This window comes from Glycine max, chromosome 3, assembly GCF_000004515.6.
Source record: "Glycine max cultivar Williams 82 chromosome 3, Glycine_max_v4.0, whole genome shotgun sequence".
Classification (NCBI taxonomy): Eukaryota; Viridiplantae; Streptophyta; class Magnoliopsida; order Fabales; family Fabaceae; genus Glycine; species Glycine max.
Genome location: NC_016090.4, coordinates 27,419,060 through 27,436,413, shown reverse-complemented (window position 1 = coordinate 27,436,413; position 17,354 = coordinate 27,419,060). Strand labels below are relative to the sequence as shown.

The 17,354-nt window shown below is 32.3% G+C and overlaps 1 protein-coding gene across 1 annotated transcript in view; it reads right to left on the bottom strand.

The window, feature by feature from the left end:
* Positions 1 to 482: 482 nt before the first annotated feature.
* The window catches only part of LOC106798212 (40S ribosomal protein S23), a 28,732-nt gene continuing 11,860 nt past the window's right edge, over positions 483 to 17,354 (bottom strand). Inside the window, exon 9 of the mRNA XM_026128012.2 lies at positions 483 to 693. The gene's annotated coding sequence lies outside the window, so the exon portion shown is untranslated. The remainder of the gene's footprint in view (positions 694 to 17,354) is intronic.

Sequence of the window (17,354 nt, the reverse complement as noted above, 5' to 3'; positions counted from 1 at the left end):
ATGGTGATAGTAAATTTAATTTTCCCATAGAAATTTTCGTTATTCAGTTACAAATAATATTTTATTTGAGTTATTTATTATGATATAATAAAATTTAACATTATAAAAGTCAAAAACAATATTTATTACTTACGTTTTTTAGATGTATGACCTGTCATTCAAAGGTATTGAATTGACTTTTAAAAACCATTTAATATGTTGACTTTGAAGAAAAAAACTAATTTGATTATATCTCCTAATTAATAACTACTATTTTTTTTTTCATTTTGTAAAATTTCAATTGCTTATGCGTACGTCTATAAGTACTGAGTGAGTGGGATTGAGTGAAAAGTATAGAAATATAGCAATATCAATTGGAAAAATCAAAGATCACAAACATAATGAGTAGATCAATTCATACAATCCTTGTGCTTGCTCTTACAATGTGTTTGATGAATGGGTCGAGTTATGCATATCCGACTTTGAAATCTATCCATTTTGAACCTCACTCAGATGCAGACATCAACATACTGTTTATTTCGTTTTACAATGGTATGGCCCCTAACAACCCAAATGTAAATTTGTTCTACAACAACCAACAAGATGGAGTTTATTTGTCACCTGGAAAAGCTTTCAGTAAATTGGACAATCTTGAACGTAAATCTGTCGTTATGTATTGGAATGGCAATTGTGCTTCTTTCTTTGCATATGATCCTAGCGCAGAAGGAAATCATCAAAAGATCTATTGGTTAATCAAAGAAGACGGCATTTATCATAGTTGGGATAACAGTTCATGGGAGAAAAGGAAAAGTTGGACATTCAATAAATGTTAAAACCTCCAATATCCCAAATAAAATAATACTTTTTTTATTTTCGTACCGTCAATAAATTGTAGTTATTTCTATCTAGCTAGCTTTCTTATTGATTGTGTGCAAAAGTTCAATTTATGAATCTAACATTATATTAAATAAATCTTTTGTTAGAGCATAGACTTGCTGAAACAAAGTAAGTGTTGAACATGAAATAGTAAAATTTCAATTGTCAATATAAAATGATGTTTGGTGTTTTATATATCTTAAATATAAGGTATCATCACTTTTAAGTTGAGCAATATCCCAACCTGATTCAAATTTTTGTAATTATTAGATTATAGTCGTTAATTTGAATCAATCTGATTTAACATTAATAATAGTTAAATTAAAAATTTGACCTAACATTTTTTGAAAACTAAATATGCGATAAATCATTTATTATGAATTAAATTTAGTATATATAAATGAGAATTGAAACTTTTAGAACGGTTGGATTAGAATTTTAGCTTCATCCTAGTTGTTGATTTTATTTTATCTGATGCAACATTAACTGTTGCTGGATTAAAAATTTTACTTTATTTAGAGTTATTTATTTTTTTAAAATAAAATTTGAAAATTTTTGTAAAAGTTATTTCAAATTAAGTTTCATTTAGAGTAGAATATAAAAGCTAAAATAACAATTAATAGTTTAATGTGTATATATAGATAAAGATTATGGGATTATGCAAGTGTAAAACGATAATAATAATAATAATAATAATAATAATAATAATAATAATAATAATAATAATAATAATAATAGTAATAATAATAATAATAATAATAATAATAATAAATAATAATAATAATATTATTATTATTATTATTATTATTATTTCATATTAACTCGTTATAAGATATTTTAATTTTTACATTATTATAAATTTAGGAGATAAAAAATTAAAAAAATAACAATTAATACATATAAATGGGAACTAGTCATATTTGTAATGAATTAAAATTATTATATTTAATCTTAATTAAATTTTTAATAATGAAGTCGTGATTAAAAATATAGATCTAATATATATGGGTATCATTTTAAAATAAATATTATTATTTTTTCATAATAAAAAAATATTTTAAAATAATTAACAAGGACATTTCATTAATAAAAATGATGCTATTAAAAACAATTAAAAATAATTACAACAAACACACTTAAAATAATAATTATAAACAAAAAATTATATATATATATATATATATATATATAAACATAATATATAAAATAAAAAAATAAACACTCATTTTAAATAGTTATATTCATATTTGTAATATTTTCTTATTTTTTTAAGTTATACATTTAATATTGATATTACATCGTTATTATTAATTGGTGTAAGAACAAATCATAATTAATTTTATTAAGATTAAAAATTTTAATACTTTTAAATTAAAATTATAATAAATCATATTCATCAATTTTAATATAAATATATTTCATTCAAATTATTAATTTTATTGCTATACACGTATCTTTAAAAACAAACCACAGTTTCAGAAATGTGCAACCACAAGAGTAAGCATTCAAACCAAAGTTTCAGAAATGCAATTTTTCAAAAGCGCGAAATGAATGTTAAGATCACAAGAGGATGCCATTTTTCTACGGTTATGCAGCCACTAAACACGTGTTTGGAAACTAAACATAGCACTTCATTGAAACCTAGGATTGAGCCATGCAGCCAATATCACACAACAATCAAATTTGTTGCGAAAGAAGCTATTGTTTGAAAACTAAGTGCAAACTGTAAAGTTCATATGCAAACCAAACTAAAATTAAAAGTGCAGAAATTTAAAATGATGTACTTTAGTTTATGGGATAAAATGGACAATCCCTAAGCATCATCAAACTTGATCCCATGATGATCCCGATGATAGTGTCTATGTTGTATGACTGTGATGATTGAGTGATTGACACGGGAGCATGGTGATGTTATAGGTTCTCAGACCGATCAAGACTAAATCAACCATGAAAGTTGAATATGGGATGAGATCTTCCTTTTGATCTATTCTTATATATTTGTATATAGTATGGGGACCAACTTACGACTTTTGTATAAATACTTAAGTTTTTTGTTTATCTTTTCAATGAAGTTCTTTTTGCTAATGTATGCTAGCTCTTCCATATTCATGTTTTGTAAAGCCATTAAACTTAATAATTTTATGTCATGTCAACACTATTTATTTGTAAGCTTACACATATCTATGTTTTAAATGTGAGAAATTCCTAAGTATTTTCCTAGGACTTTAATAGTAATATCTATGTATTAATATAATTAATAAACAATGAAGATGAGTCATCATATATACATTTAATACATATATTACATCACTATTGTTACTTGGAGAAAGAACCAATCATAAAAAATTCAATAGGATTAAAAATTTTAAACTTTTTGATTAAAATTATAATAAATCATCTCCATCAATTTTAATCTAATTATATTTAATTCAAATTAATATTTTTATGGATATACATAAATTTATCAAAAGAAATCATAAAAAGATCAATTAACTTAATATTTTTTAAGAAAATGTATTCTCAATTAAAACATGATGAATCATTTTTGTCATTTTTAATATGATTATATTAATATGCTAATACATTTTTGCAAAAAATATAATTAATAACTACTACTTTATTTTTGCATTTTTTTAAATTTCAATTGCTTATGAGTCCATGTATAAGGTGAGAGAGATTGATAGAAAAGTATGGGAATATAACAATATCAATTGGAAATATCCAATATCACAAACATAATGTGTAGATCAATTCATGCAATCCTCTTGCTTGTTCTTACATTGTGTTTGATAAATGGGTCGAGTTTTGCAGATGATGCTTCTAAATTGGTCTCTAACTCTACTTCTATCCATTTTGAACCTGACTAATATGTAGACATCAAAATTTTATTTATTTTCTTTTACAATGATGATATGGCTCCTAATAACCAAAATGTGAACTTGTTCTACAACAACAACAAAGATGGGGTTTATTTGCCACCTAAAAAAAGCTCAAAATTCAATGTAAATCCTTCATAATGTATTGGAATGGAAATTGTGCTTGTTTCTTTGCATATGATCCTAGCACAGAAGAAAAGCATCAAAAGATCTATTGGTTAATTAAAGAAGATAGCCTTTATCATAGTTCGAATAATAGTTCTGGGCAGAAAAGGAAAAGTTGGACATTCAAGAAATGTTAAAACCTCCAGTATCCCAAGTAAAATGATACTTTTTATTTTCGTATCGTCAATAAATGGTAGTAATTTATATCTAGCTAGCTTTCTTATTAATTGTGTTCAAAAGTTCAATTTATGAATTACCATTATATTAAATAAGTGATTGATAAATTTAAACTATTTTTTAAATAAGTTAATTAATAAAAATACGGTGATTGGTTTATGTGGTGTGGTATGTTTAGTTGGTTTTCACGAAAATGGACTTAAAATATGTGTATTTTATTTTAGTGAGGGGTATATTTAGAGGAAGTTGAGGTCCAGTTAGCAAAAATCTACTATTTTCCAAAGCTTTAAACATGCAGAAGCTCCTCCATCTCTCATCTTCTCACTTTTATCTCCTTCTTTATCTCAAAGTTACTCTTTTGTCTTTGGTGGCTTATGTCTTCTTCCTTAGAGCTTCTTTGACTGCCATGGAGTGGGTAAGCTCTCCTCATTCCGCCTTTGATCTCCTTGCTCCATTTCTTTACTTTTTTCCTTTCCTTGGAGTGACCCAAATTGGAGCCCTGGGTATGGTGTGTTGGTGCTATTGATTGTAGGAAATCCTTGGTGGATCTCAAGATTCTATTTCTCCATTCTCTTTGTCAAAACTTAGCTTGGGGAAAAAGCTTGAAAGGTAAGGGAAGCTTTAATTTGGTTAGGTTAATGTTTTGGTTGTGTGTTTAATGATTGAAATGATGATTTTTTTTTTTGTTTGTTGATGTCCATAAGCTTCGGTGAATCTTTGGACAAGGTTGGGCTGAGTAGGTATGCCATTAATGGCCATTGAACTTGCAAATTTGTAGCTCCTTTTTCATTTCAGCCCAACAATAGTTTGGTTCGCCTGGGCCAAAGTGTGGTAGGGTGAAGCATTAAGCTCGAGGGTTATTTCGAACCAGCTAGAATTGTGTTCTGGCTGGGCCAGAGCTTGACAGAAAGGAGAATTCTCTCCAGGGGTTTTGGCCTGACCAAAGTTGTGTTTTAGTTGGGCTAGACTGTGACAAAATAGAGCATTAAACTCCAAGAGTGTTTTAGCCCATCAAGAGGTTGTGTGATTGGGACATAAAAGTGATAGAAGGGTTTTAGCCAGACTAGAATTTGTTCAATTGGGCCAAAAATGTGATAGAATGGGTAACTTAGGTTTACAGGAGTTATGGCTGCTTATGGTTGTAGAAATCTGATTAGCCAAGGCGAGCTGGATGCTAGCTTGGGCGAATGGACATCTAAAATCTTGGAAAAATGACAATTTTGTCTTTCCTTTTGACTTTGTTTCTGGATCTAACAAACAACCATCAAAACCTACAAAATCATGGATGGATCTTTTATATTTAAACAAAAACATTAGTAAATGTACAATATAAGAAAACTATTACAATAGAAAGATAGGTGCTAACATTTTAATCCAAAAAATAACTGAAATATGGCACTTATCAACTGCACCATAAAGTTGGAAGAAGCCTTGATCAAACTCATTGAAGTGGTCATCACCAACCATAAAAGCACTAAAACCATGATAAAAGCACGAAGACTCAAATAGGGCAACTGGCCAAACAATTGAAAACCTCTTCAATTCGTTTTTCCACTGCCATCTAGGAGAACCCCAAGGGCCATTGCAAGGCTATTATCTCCACCATAGAGTTTTACATGGGAGGTGAAGAAGAAGAAGAGGTAGAAGAAAGCATCATGCTAGAGGAAGAGATGAAAACTAAAGCCAACCCTTCAACCCAGGGTATGCAATCCTTACTTAATCCTCCATTGTTTGATTTTAGCAAGCTAAGCATCCATAAGCAAGGAGACAATGAGAGGATGGCCGAATTCAAGAAATACATGGAGATGATATAGGGGAAGAAGGAGGAACCACCTACTGAAAAACTCACATAAGACGTGCTACATCAAGTAAGACCCACAAGACATTTGGAGGACAATGGATGTTTTTACCATCCCCATCACATTGGGTAATCTCTATCAACCATTCACTACTAGACTTAGGTGCGAGTTTCAACCTTATGCCTCATTCTTTCTCAGAGAAGATTAATCTTCTACATTTAAGGCATTGAAGATTTTCAGAATGAATAAGCTCACCAACAACAACATCATATAACACCTTGACTATCCACATGCCATACGTCAAGCTATTGATGTTAAAGAAGCGCTTACTAGGAGCCAAATTAGCATTCTAACTTTAAATTTTTATTTTTTCATTTTAAATTCATAGAATAATTTAAATTTAAATTTATTGCATTTTAATTCTTAGTATAGATTTTAATTTTAAGTTTGGAGTAAAAAAAAATTGTCTTAAAAAACAAGCCCCAATGGTCTATAAAGCGGAAATGCACAACATGAGGGTACCCATAGCCACCAACAACTGTGCCATTAACATGGTGATGGATTCTCTTGCGGCTTCTCCCTACATGTCACCACTGGTGCTGCCAGACCCTATCATTGCCTATCGTAAGGGGAGTATGCAGCTTGTGTGGCATGGCCAATTGGCTTTGGGGACAATGCCAATGTTGGATAGGGAGGTGGCCATGCAACACAAGAAGAAGCTATGGAGGAAGACGCTGCACATGATGGTGGTAGAGATGAGGGCCATTGAGCTCTAGTGTAGTTTTTCTATCCCTCTTCTCTTTTATTGTTTTTATTTTTGTTTTTTTTGTTTTGATTTTTAATTGTTTGTTTTATGTTATGTTTGTTTAAGTATAATAGTTTAGGATTTATGTTTAGAAAGTATATTTTAGTTTTTCTTAGGAAACACATGACTCAACAACATCACCCCCACATAAAAAAAGAAAAAAATATTTGAACAAAAAGGTTTTGTGCTTAATTCATTTTTTGTATAGATGAACTCATATGCTAATTGCGAAAACCATTGAATTGCTTGAATGAAAAGTGTAGTGAGTTTGGCATGAACAATTGAAATCAAAAGATGTAACTTGTAGACCTAGCCCGATGAGTGAGTGAACCTTATATTGATACACATTGAGAGCACTGTTATTTCACTCACAATAGACTTTGACCGAGTCTCTTGTATATTGACTGCAATTGTGTGCATTGAAGTGATCAAGGCCATGTTTGCATGTTTAGCCTAGAACCAAAAAGCCAACCCTATATTGTTAATCCCTTGCACCATAATTTGAGCATATATTGATTTATTCTTTTCTAATCCCCTAAAGTTGAAAATATGTTATATCCACTACTACCCTTAACTTAGAAGTATGAAAGCAAAGGTCTAGGAATTGGGGAAGTCCTTAAGTTTGGAGTGGCAAAAATTACTACTTAAGGGAACAAAGTAAGAGTACCTATGAGCTTTCATGAGAACAAAGAAAAGTCCCCATTATTTCTTGAAAAGTTGAAAATGAAAAATGTGAATAAACTAGAAAAAAAATAAAGAGATGAGCAAAGTAAGGGGAAAAAAAAATCAAAGTTGAGGACAAGTAAAGTATGAATCTAATTAAAAAAATTAGGGCTACAAAGGATTTGTAGGAAGTGCATGAAAATCCAATGAATAGATTAAAGGCTTTCCTTCCTTTGAGTTATTGTTGAATATCTAGAAAAAACAATTTTCCTTGTTAGCCATGTGGAAGCAAAGCTTCATGATGAATCAAAAGTGATTCAAAGGTGTTTTGATGATAACAATGATGACAACAAGAAGCGATGACAAAGGTGATGAACAAAAAGCTCAAAGATCTAATCAAAGAAAATCTCAAGTGAATCAAGAACAAGTCAAAAGTTCAAGATAAGAATCAAGAAGAATTCAAGACTCAAGAAGAGAGTTTAGAGTCAAGAATCAAGTTTCAAGGTTCAAGATCTCAAGAATCAAGATCAAGACTCCAGACTCAAGATTCAAGACTCAAGAGAAGGCTTATTCAAGATAAGTATTAAAAAGTTTTTCAAAACTTTGAATAGCACATGAGTTTTTGACAAAACCTTTTACCAAAGAGCTTTTACTCTCTGGTAATCGATTACCATATTGTTGTAATCGATTACCAGTAGCAAAATGAGTTTGAAAAAGTTTTCAAACTAAATTTACAACGCTCCAAATATTTTCAAAAGGCTGTAATCGATTACAATGTTTTGGTAATCGATTACCAATGCTCTTGAACGTTGAAATTCAAATTTAAATGTGAAGAGTCACATCTTTTCACTCAAAAGCCTTGTGTAATCGATTACACTTATTTGGTAATAGATTACCAGTGACTGTTCTGAAAAAAATCTAAAGATGTAACTCTTCAAAAAGGTTTTGACTTTTTCAAATGGGTTTTAAGTTTTTCTAAAAGTTATAACTCTTCTAAATGGCCTTCTTGACCAGACATGAAGAGTCTATAAAAGCAAGACTTTGTTTTGCATTTCAAGTATCTTGAACACTTATTCATACAATCCTTTACAAGCCTTGAATCTCTTTGAATCTCTTTGAACTTCTTCTTCTTCTTTGTATCAAAATCTTTCTGAAGTTTTATGGTTTTCTAAACCTTGAAAACTTATGCTATTCATCCTTTTCATTCTGTTCTCCCTTTGCCAAAAAGAATTCGCCAAGGACTAACCGCCTGAATTCTTTTTGTGTCTCTCTTCTCCCTTTTCCAAAAGAACAAAGGACTAACCGCCTGAATTCTTTTGTGTCTCCCTTCTCCCTTGTCAAAGAATTCAAAATGACACAGTCTGAGAATTCTTTTGATTCTTCCCTTTCCCTAATACAAAAGTGTTCAAAGGACTAACCGCCTGAGAATTCTTTTGTATCCCCATTCACAAAGTATCAAAGGTTTAACAGCCTGAGATCTTTGTCTTAACACATTGGAGGGTACATCCTTTGTGGTACAAGTAGAGGGTACATCTACTTGGGTTTGACTGAGAACAAGAGAGGGTACATCTCTTGTGGATCAGTTCTAGTGGAAGGTACATCCACTAGGGTTTCAAAGAGAACAAGGGAGGGTACATCCCTTGTGGATCTTTGCTTGTAAAAGGATTTTTACAAGGTTGAAAGAAATCTCAAGGACCGCAGGTCACTTGGAGACTGGATGTAGGCACGGGTCGTTGCCGAACCAGTATAAAAAATCTTGTGTGTTTGTTTCCTTCTTCCCTACTCTTTTACTTTCTGCTGTGCATTTAATTTCCGCTTTTACTTTCTGTTAAGTTTCTCTTATACTCCTCATTCTCTTAACAATTTAGTAAAAGCCTTAGAAGAGTAATTTTTAATTAGTAAAGGTTTAAGAATAATTAATTCAATCCCCCCCCCATTTTTAATTATTCTGAGGCCACTCGATCCAACAAGTGGTATCAGAGCAGGTTTCTTGTAGGATGGCCTCCTCAAATCCCTTATTTCCTGAAGGAAATTCTATTCACAGACCACCCATTTTCAATGGTGAGGGTTACCATTATTGGAAAATCCACATGCAAATATTCATTGAAGCCATAGATCTAAATATATGGGAAATAATAGAATTAGGACCACATATACCCACTATAGTAGATGTAAGCACAAGCACTTCAACCCAAAAACCTAGAGATCAGTGGACAGAAGAAGATAGGAGAAAAATCCAGTACGATCTTAAAGCCAAAAATATCATCACTTCAGCCCTAAGGATAGATGAGTACTTTAGAGTGTCAAATTGTACTAATGCCAAGGATATGTGGGATACTCTCCAGTTAACCCATGAAGGAACCACATATGTAAAAAGGTCTAGAATAAATACCCTTACCCATGAATATGAGTTATTTAGGATGAATCCAAATGAAAACATTCAGAGTTTAAACAAAAAAAAGATTTACACATATTGTAAACCATCTTGCATCATTAGGAAAAGTTTTTCCTAATAAGGATTTAATTAATAAAGTCTTAAGATGTTTAAGTAAGGAATGGCAGCCCAAGGTAACTGCTATTTCTGAAAGCAAAGATCTCTCTTCCATGTCTCTTGCCACTTTATTTGGTAAATTGCAGGAACAGGAGATGGAACTTCAACGCCTCAATCAAAATGAAGAAAGAAATCTGAAAAGAAAAAGAGATGATGAAGACAAGGATGATCAAGATGACACAACACAAGAAAATGATAATCTTCCCAAAGAATGGAAAACTTCAAGAAATCATCCTCTTGACAACATCATCTGTGATATCTCAAAAGGGGTAACAACTAGACAATCTCTTAAAGATTTATGCAATAATATGGCATTTGTTTCATTAATAGAACCTAAAAACTTTAAAGAAGCTATTATAGATGATCATTGGATAATAGCTATGCAAGAAGAATTAAATCAACTTGAAAGAAATGATGTATGGGAATTAGTAGAAAAACCTTCAGATTATCCAATCATAGGAACTAAATGGGTATTTAGAAATAAATTAGATGAAAATGGTATAGTAATTAGAAATAAAGCTAGACTTGTAGCAAAAGGATGTAACCAAGAAGAAGGTATAGACTATGAAGAAACTTTTGCACCTGTAGCTAGATTAGAAGCCATTAGGATGTTATTAGCATATGTATCTATTATGAATTTTAAACTATATCAAATGGATGTCAAAAGTGCTTTCTTAAATGGTCTAATTCAGGAGGAGGTATATGTGGAACAACCTCCTGGGTTTGAAGATTCACAAAAACTAGACCATGTCTATAGATTAAAGAAAGCACTTTATGGCCTAAAACAAGCACCTAGGGCTTGGTATGAAAGATTAAGTAAATTTCTATTAGAAAAGAATTTTACTAGAGGGAAAGTAGATACCACCTTATTCATAAAAAGGAAGGATAATGATATCTTGTTAGTACAAATTTATGTTGATGATCTAATTTTTGGATCTACTAATGAATCTTTGTGCAAGGAGTTTTCTATTGATATGCAAAGTGAGTTTGAGATGTCCATGATGGGTGAGTTAAATTACTTTCTTGGACTACAAATCAAACAAACAAATGATGGGATCTTTGTCAATCAAGCAAAGTATTGCAAAGAACTCATTAAGAGATTTGGAATGGAAAACTCAAAACACTTGGCTACTCCTATGAATACAAGTTGTTATCTTGACAAAGATGAATCCGGACAACCTGTTGATCTGAAGCAATACAGAGGTATGATTGGATCTTTACTTTACTAATCTGCAAGTAGGCCAAATATTATGTTTAGTGTATGCATGTGTGCAAGATTTCAATCAAATCCAAAGTTTTCACATTTATTGGCAGTAAAAAGAATCATAAGATATCTATTAGGAAAAGTTAGTTTAGGATTATGGTATCCTAAGAATTCTTTATGTGACCTAGTAGGATACTCAGATTCAGATTTTGCTGGATCAAAAACAGATAGGAAGAGTACTAGTGGTACATGTCAATTCATAGGGTCTGCACTTGTTTCTTGGAATAGCAAGAAACAAAATAGTGTAGCTTTATCCACAGCAGAAGCAGAATATATTTCTGCTAGTAGTTGTTGTGCACAGATTTTGTGGATGAAACATCAACTATCTGACTATGGAATAGTATTAGATCACATTCCCATAAAATGTGACAACACAAGTGCCATAAACATATCTAAGAATCCAGTTCTTCATTCTAGAACCAAGCATATAAAAATTAGGCATCATTTTATTAGAGATCATGTTTTAAAAGGTGATGTTGTTTTAGAATTTGTAGATACTAAAAATCAACTTGCAGACATCTTTACAAAACCACTAAGTAAAGATACCTTCTATAACATTAGAAGAGAATTAGGACTAATAGATGTTAGTGACTTATCAAAATAAATCTCTATATTATTATATTTGAACAATTTATTATTTCCTTATTTGCATGGTTTGGTTGAACAAGTATGTTATTTGACTATGTGGATTTTATAAGTTAATATATTTATGATTGTTGCTTCATGGTTTTTTACTTCATGATGTAGTTGATATTTTTTTATGAATGTTGTATGAATGTTTAAGATATATTTGCATACTTTAAGTTTGATACGCACTTTGACTTTTTGTTGATGCCAAAGGGGGAGAGAAATAGGGATAAATCAAGAACTCACATGAGTAATCAATTTAATTTTAATATAAGCATAAATTCAAAAACAAAAGGAGAGCATTTATAAGAGTGATCGACTAGGAAAAAGTGTGTGTGTGTTTCTTGATTTCAGAAGTTGTCATCATAAAAAAGGGGGAGATTGTGGAAGCAAAACTTCATGATGAATCAAAAGTGATTCAAAGGTGTTTTGATGATAACAATGATGACAACAAGAAGTGATGGCAAAGGTGATGAACAAAAAGCTCAAAGATCAAATCAAAGAACATCTCAAGTGAATCAAGAACAAGTCAAGAGTTCAATATAAGAATCAAGAAGAATTCAAGACTCAAGAAGAGAGTTTAGAGTCAAGAATCAAGTTTCAAGGTTCAAGATCTCAAGAATCAAGATCAAGACTCAAGACTCAAGATTCAAGACTCAAGAGAAGGCTTATTCAAGATAAGTATTAAAAAGTTTTTCAAAACTTTGAATAGCACATGAGTTTTTGACAAAACCTTTTACCAAAGAGTTTTTACTCTCTGGTAATCGATTATCATATTGTTGTAACCGATTACCAGTAGCAAAATGAGTTTGAAAAAGTTTTCAAACTGAATTTACAACGTTCCAAATATTTTCAAAAGGCTGTAATCGATTACAATGTTTTGGTAATCGATTACCAATGCTCTTGAACGTTGAAATTCAAATTTAAATGTGAAGAGTCACATCCTTTCACTCAAAAGTCTTGTGTAATCGATTACACTTATTTGGTAATCGATTACCCGTGACTGTTCTAAAAAAATATAAAGATGTAACTCCTCAAAAAGGTTTTGACTTTTTCAAATGGGTTTTAAGTTTTTCCTTGTTAGCCAAGCTCCATTACAAGTCAAGAAAGTCCTTAGTGATATTTGCATACATTTGATATGTTGATTAACTTGAGATGAAAGTCAAAGTTGAATTGTGGCATCTTAAGTTGTGAATTGAGTGAAACACTTATGCAAAGCTAAGTCAAAAGCTTAAGAGTGAAACACTGAAATAACATATATCTCACTAGAAGGGGTGGTTGAATAGTGTGTTAGTCAAAATACAAAACCTTTCAAAAATGGAAGATGGTAAAATAATATTTTGTAAAACCCTCATCTAGTGACAGAGGTGGAATGTCATCTAATGAGTAGAAAGCTTGCCTTTTAACGGAAAACCTCGTGTGCAAGGTATGACAGTGATGGATAGTGAAATACTATTAATAAGCTAATGAAGAATAGTAAAAATACATAACTTTATACTGTTCACTTAACCTGAACTATGTCCAATTCTTCTTTACAAACTAGTAAAGGGTTCCACTAATCAACCTTCATTACAACAAGTATTCTTTCTTGTCATTTCTGGACTACAAGTATTCTCAATGCTACTCTTGGCACACCCCTTAGACTCCCCTTGAATCTAAGAACACCTAAGTATTATTTTGTCACTAAGTCACTCTTGGGTTTCACAAACAAAGGTTTAGGGTAGAATCAAGATTCATTTACAACACTTTAAGAGTCAATTTACAATCATGCTCTTATCTCTCACTAATACTTTGTATACACAGAGGATAAACTCATTTACGCTTAGTGTGTTTCTCAACTATTGTTTTTCTTTTTTCTCTTGTTTCTTAAATCAAAACTATTTTTCATTCTATGTACGTTCATTAAAGTCCTTCAATCCTTGATGTTGTATTTATAGGTAGAGAGACGTTTGCAATTCTGTAGAAGATCTTGGCAATGAATGTAATGACCATTGTGATGATTGATCCTTGTTTCCTGAATTTAGCATATGTTGTGTGTTCCTATTTGATACAATCAAAACTTCCATTTCTGTCATTTATAACTCAATATGACCGTTAATCAAATAAAAGGAAATGAAGGATGATTTCACATATATGTTCCTTTTTTAAAAAAGATCATATAAGGTGGAATAGATATATACTTGAAATAAATGATTGTTCCACTCATTGTTTGGATGCATTGGACTAGTGTTTCATTCTTCCAGTAGGCGAGTTATCCATTTGTGGATAGGTCTCTTCTAGTGTCGTTTCCAATCATCAATCCCATTGGCTTTACATGCAGTGAAGTAGTTAACAAAAGTTTATATCATTGTTTTCATCAAAATTGTAAGATATGTCTGGATCATCTAGTGATGGTTTGTCTAGTATCTAACAATCTTTCCTTTTTTAATGATGACAAACTGTATAAATTTTGGGCAGCAATATAGCAAGTATATATAAAAATAATAGTTGGTATGAATATTAACATATATCATAATGCAATTTGTGGTAGCTTTCAGCTCCCCCTAAGTCTAATATGTATGTGCATGAGTGAATGCAACATAGACACAGATATAGCTTTTAAAACACATTATTTTATTGATTGACTTGTGTTTACATAAAAAAAATTATTTCATAAACTTCTCCCCCTTTTGTCATTAGCAAAAAGATAGTGGGTTCGAAGGTGAAAGAAAGGATAAAGAGCATCATTATAGACCTCGAGTGAGAGTGGTGATGGTTGGGTTGATGGTGAGTGGTTTAGTGGTTGTGCAATGTTAGAGTGAGTGGGTGGAGGAAGTGTTTGAGAAATGGTTGTTTCTAATGGAGGGTCAAGGCCGAGTGTTTGGTTTGGATTAGGGGTTGGAAGGGTGGGTGGAATATGTACTAGTGGTGGAGGTTGGGTTGGTGGAAGCAACATGGGTGCAACAATAGCATTGAACAAACACATTTAAGCTAGTAGTAGGTTCAGGATGAGAGACTCACCGAGGCTACTAAATTGGGTAGCAATGGCTTGTTGCATGGTGCATCTTAACTTTTCATTTTCAGCCTTCTGCTTTTCAGTGAAGCTATCCATAGCCAATCCAATCATCTCTTTCTCTTCAATTTTTGTCACTACCTCTGGAGGAGCAAAGTTGATTGGAGTGGGTCTAGAGCTAGTAGTGTGGGCGATAATTGCATTTACATATTTAGAGGTTGATTCAGTTGGAGCCTTATCTGCCTTAGCTTTTGGTTCCATAGAAATTATTACTGGAGTTGTTTCAGCCACTTTAGGTGCTTTAGCAGTTACAACAATTGGTTTAGAAACCATCTTGCTGGGTCTAGTCTGTTAGCTTCAACATTAGCTTTCCTTTTGATAGCAGTTGTGCATCTGGCTATTGCATCATCTTTTTGTTTGGCTTCATTTTCCAGCCTGATATTCCAGGTCGCCTTATAATTAGCTCTTGAGCCTTTTGTAGATGATGAAGGCGTTGGATGCAGGCTTCTAACATTTCAATTGTTGTCTTACGGATGTCGAAGATGCAATGGCAGAAGATGGTTTGTAGAAGCAACAGGCATTTCAGAAAGCCATCCTCACGGTTCTTCGTGAAGTAGGCATTTGCATCATCAAAGAGGTAAACTTTGGTTTGGCACAATTCCTGAATGGAGTCCCTTTGTTGGGAAGCAGGCACATGTACAGAGTTGGAAGGGCTAGCGCCCTTGGTGTCATACCACATTGTTTGGTTCCACGAGGTTCTATCATCATCTGTGTCAAGCTTTCTTATGATCTTTTATCCTTGGAACAGGGTCTTCCAATCCCTGGAGTAGTTAACAAGCTCTGACATTTATTTTCTGCTAGACATGTCCTCATTGAAGTAGAGCTTGAAGCCTTTCTTCTTCCTTTCATCATAGTTGGGAAGTCTTGGGCAGACTTTGTAAGGCACCATCTAGATGTTAGTGTATCTAGTTGGATCGAGTGGCCTCTGAATAATTAAGAATGGGGGGTTGAATTAATTATTCCTAAACCTTTACTAATTAAAAAATTTACTCTTCTAAGGCTTTTACTAAATTGTTAAGAGAATGAGGAGTATAAGAGAAACTTAACAGAAAGTAAAAGCGGAAATTAAATGCACAGCGGAAAGTAAAAGAGTAGGGAAGAAGGAGACAAACACACAAGAGTTTTTATACTGGTTCGGCAACAACCCGTGCCTACATCCAGTCCCCAAGCGACCTGCGGTCCTTGAGATTTCTTTCAACCTTGTAAAAATCCTTTTACAAGCAAAGATCCACAAGGGATGTACTCTCCCTTGTTCTCTTTGAAACCCTAGTGGATGTACCCTCCACTAGAACTGATCCACAAGAGATGTACCCTCTCTTGTTCTCAGTCAAACCCAAGTTGATGTACCATCTACTTGTACCACAAAGGATGTACCCTCCAATGTGTTGACAAATATCTCAGGCTGTTAAACCTTTGATACTTTATGAATGGGGATACAAAAGAATTCTCAGGCGTTTAGTCCTTTGAACACTTTGGTATTAGGGAAAGGAAAGAATAAAAAGAATTCTCAGATTGTGTCGTTTTCAATTCTTTGACAAGGGAGAAGGGAGACACAAAAGAATTCAGGCGGTTAGTCATTTGTTCTTTTGGAAAAGGGAGAAGAGAGACACAAAAAGAATTCAGACAGTTAGTCCTTGGCGAATTCTTTTTGGCAAAGGGAAAAGAGAATGAAAAGATGAATAACACAAGTTTTCAAGGTTTGGAAAACCAGAAAACTTCAGAAAGCTTTTGGTACAAAGAAGAAGAAGAAGTTCAAAGAGATTCAAGGCTCGTAAAGGATTGATTGAATAAGTGTAAAAGTATATTGAAAAGCAAATCAAAGTCTTGCATTTATAGACTCTTCATGTCTGGCCAAGAGAACCATTTAGAAGAGTTATAACTTTTAGAAAAACTTAAAACCAATTTGAAAAAGTCAAAAACCTTTTGAAGAGTTACATCTTTTGATTTATTCAGAAACAGTCACTGGTAATCGATTACCAAATCAGTGTAATCGATTACACAAGGCTTTTAAGTGAAAGGATGTGACTCTTCACATTTGAATTTGAATTTCAATTTTCAAAGGCACTGGTAATCGATTACCAAAACATTGTAATCGATTACAGCTTTTTGAAAATAATTGGAACGTTGTAAATTCAATTTGAAAACTTTTTCAAAACAATTTTGCTACTGGTAATCGATTATAACAATCTGGTAATCGATTACCAGAGAGTAAAAACTCTTTGGTAAACATGTTTTGAGAAAAATCATGTGCTACTCAATTTTTGAGAAAAACTTTTTATACTTATCTTGATTAAGCCTTCTCTTGGTTCTTAAATCTTGAGTCTTGAATCTTGATCTCGATTCTTGTCTTGAATTCTTGAATTGCTCTTGATTCACTTGAGTTGTTCTTTGATTGATCTTTGAGCTTTTTGTCATCACCTTTGTCATCATCTTTTGTTATCATCATTGTTATCATCAAAACTCCTTTGAATCACCTTTGATTCACCATGAAGCTTTGCTTCTACATATCTGTTGATATGG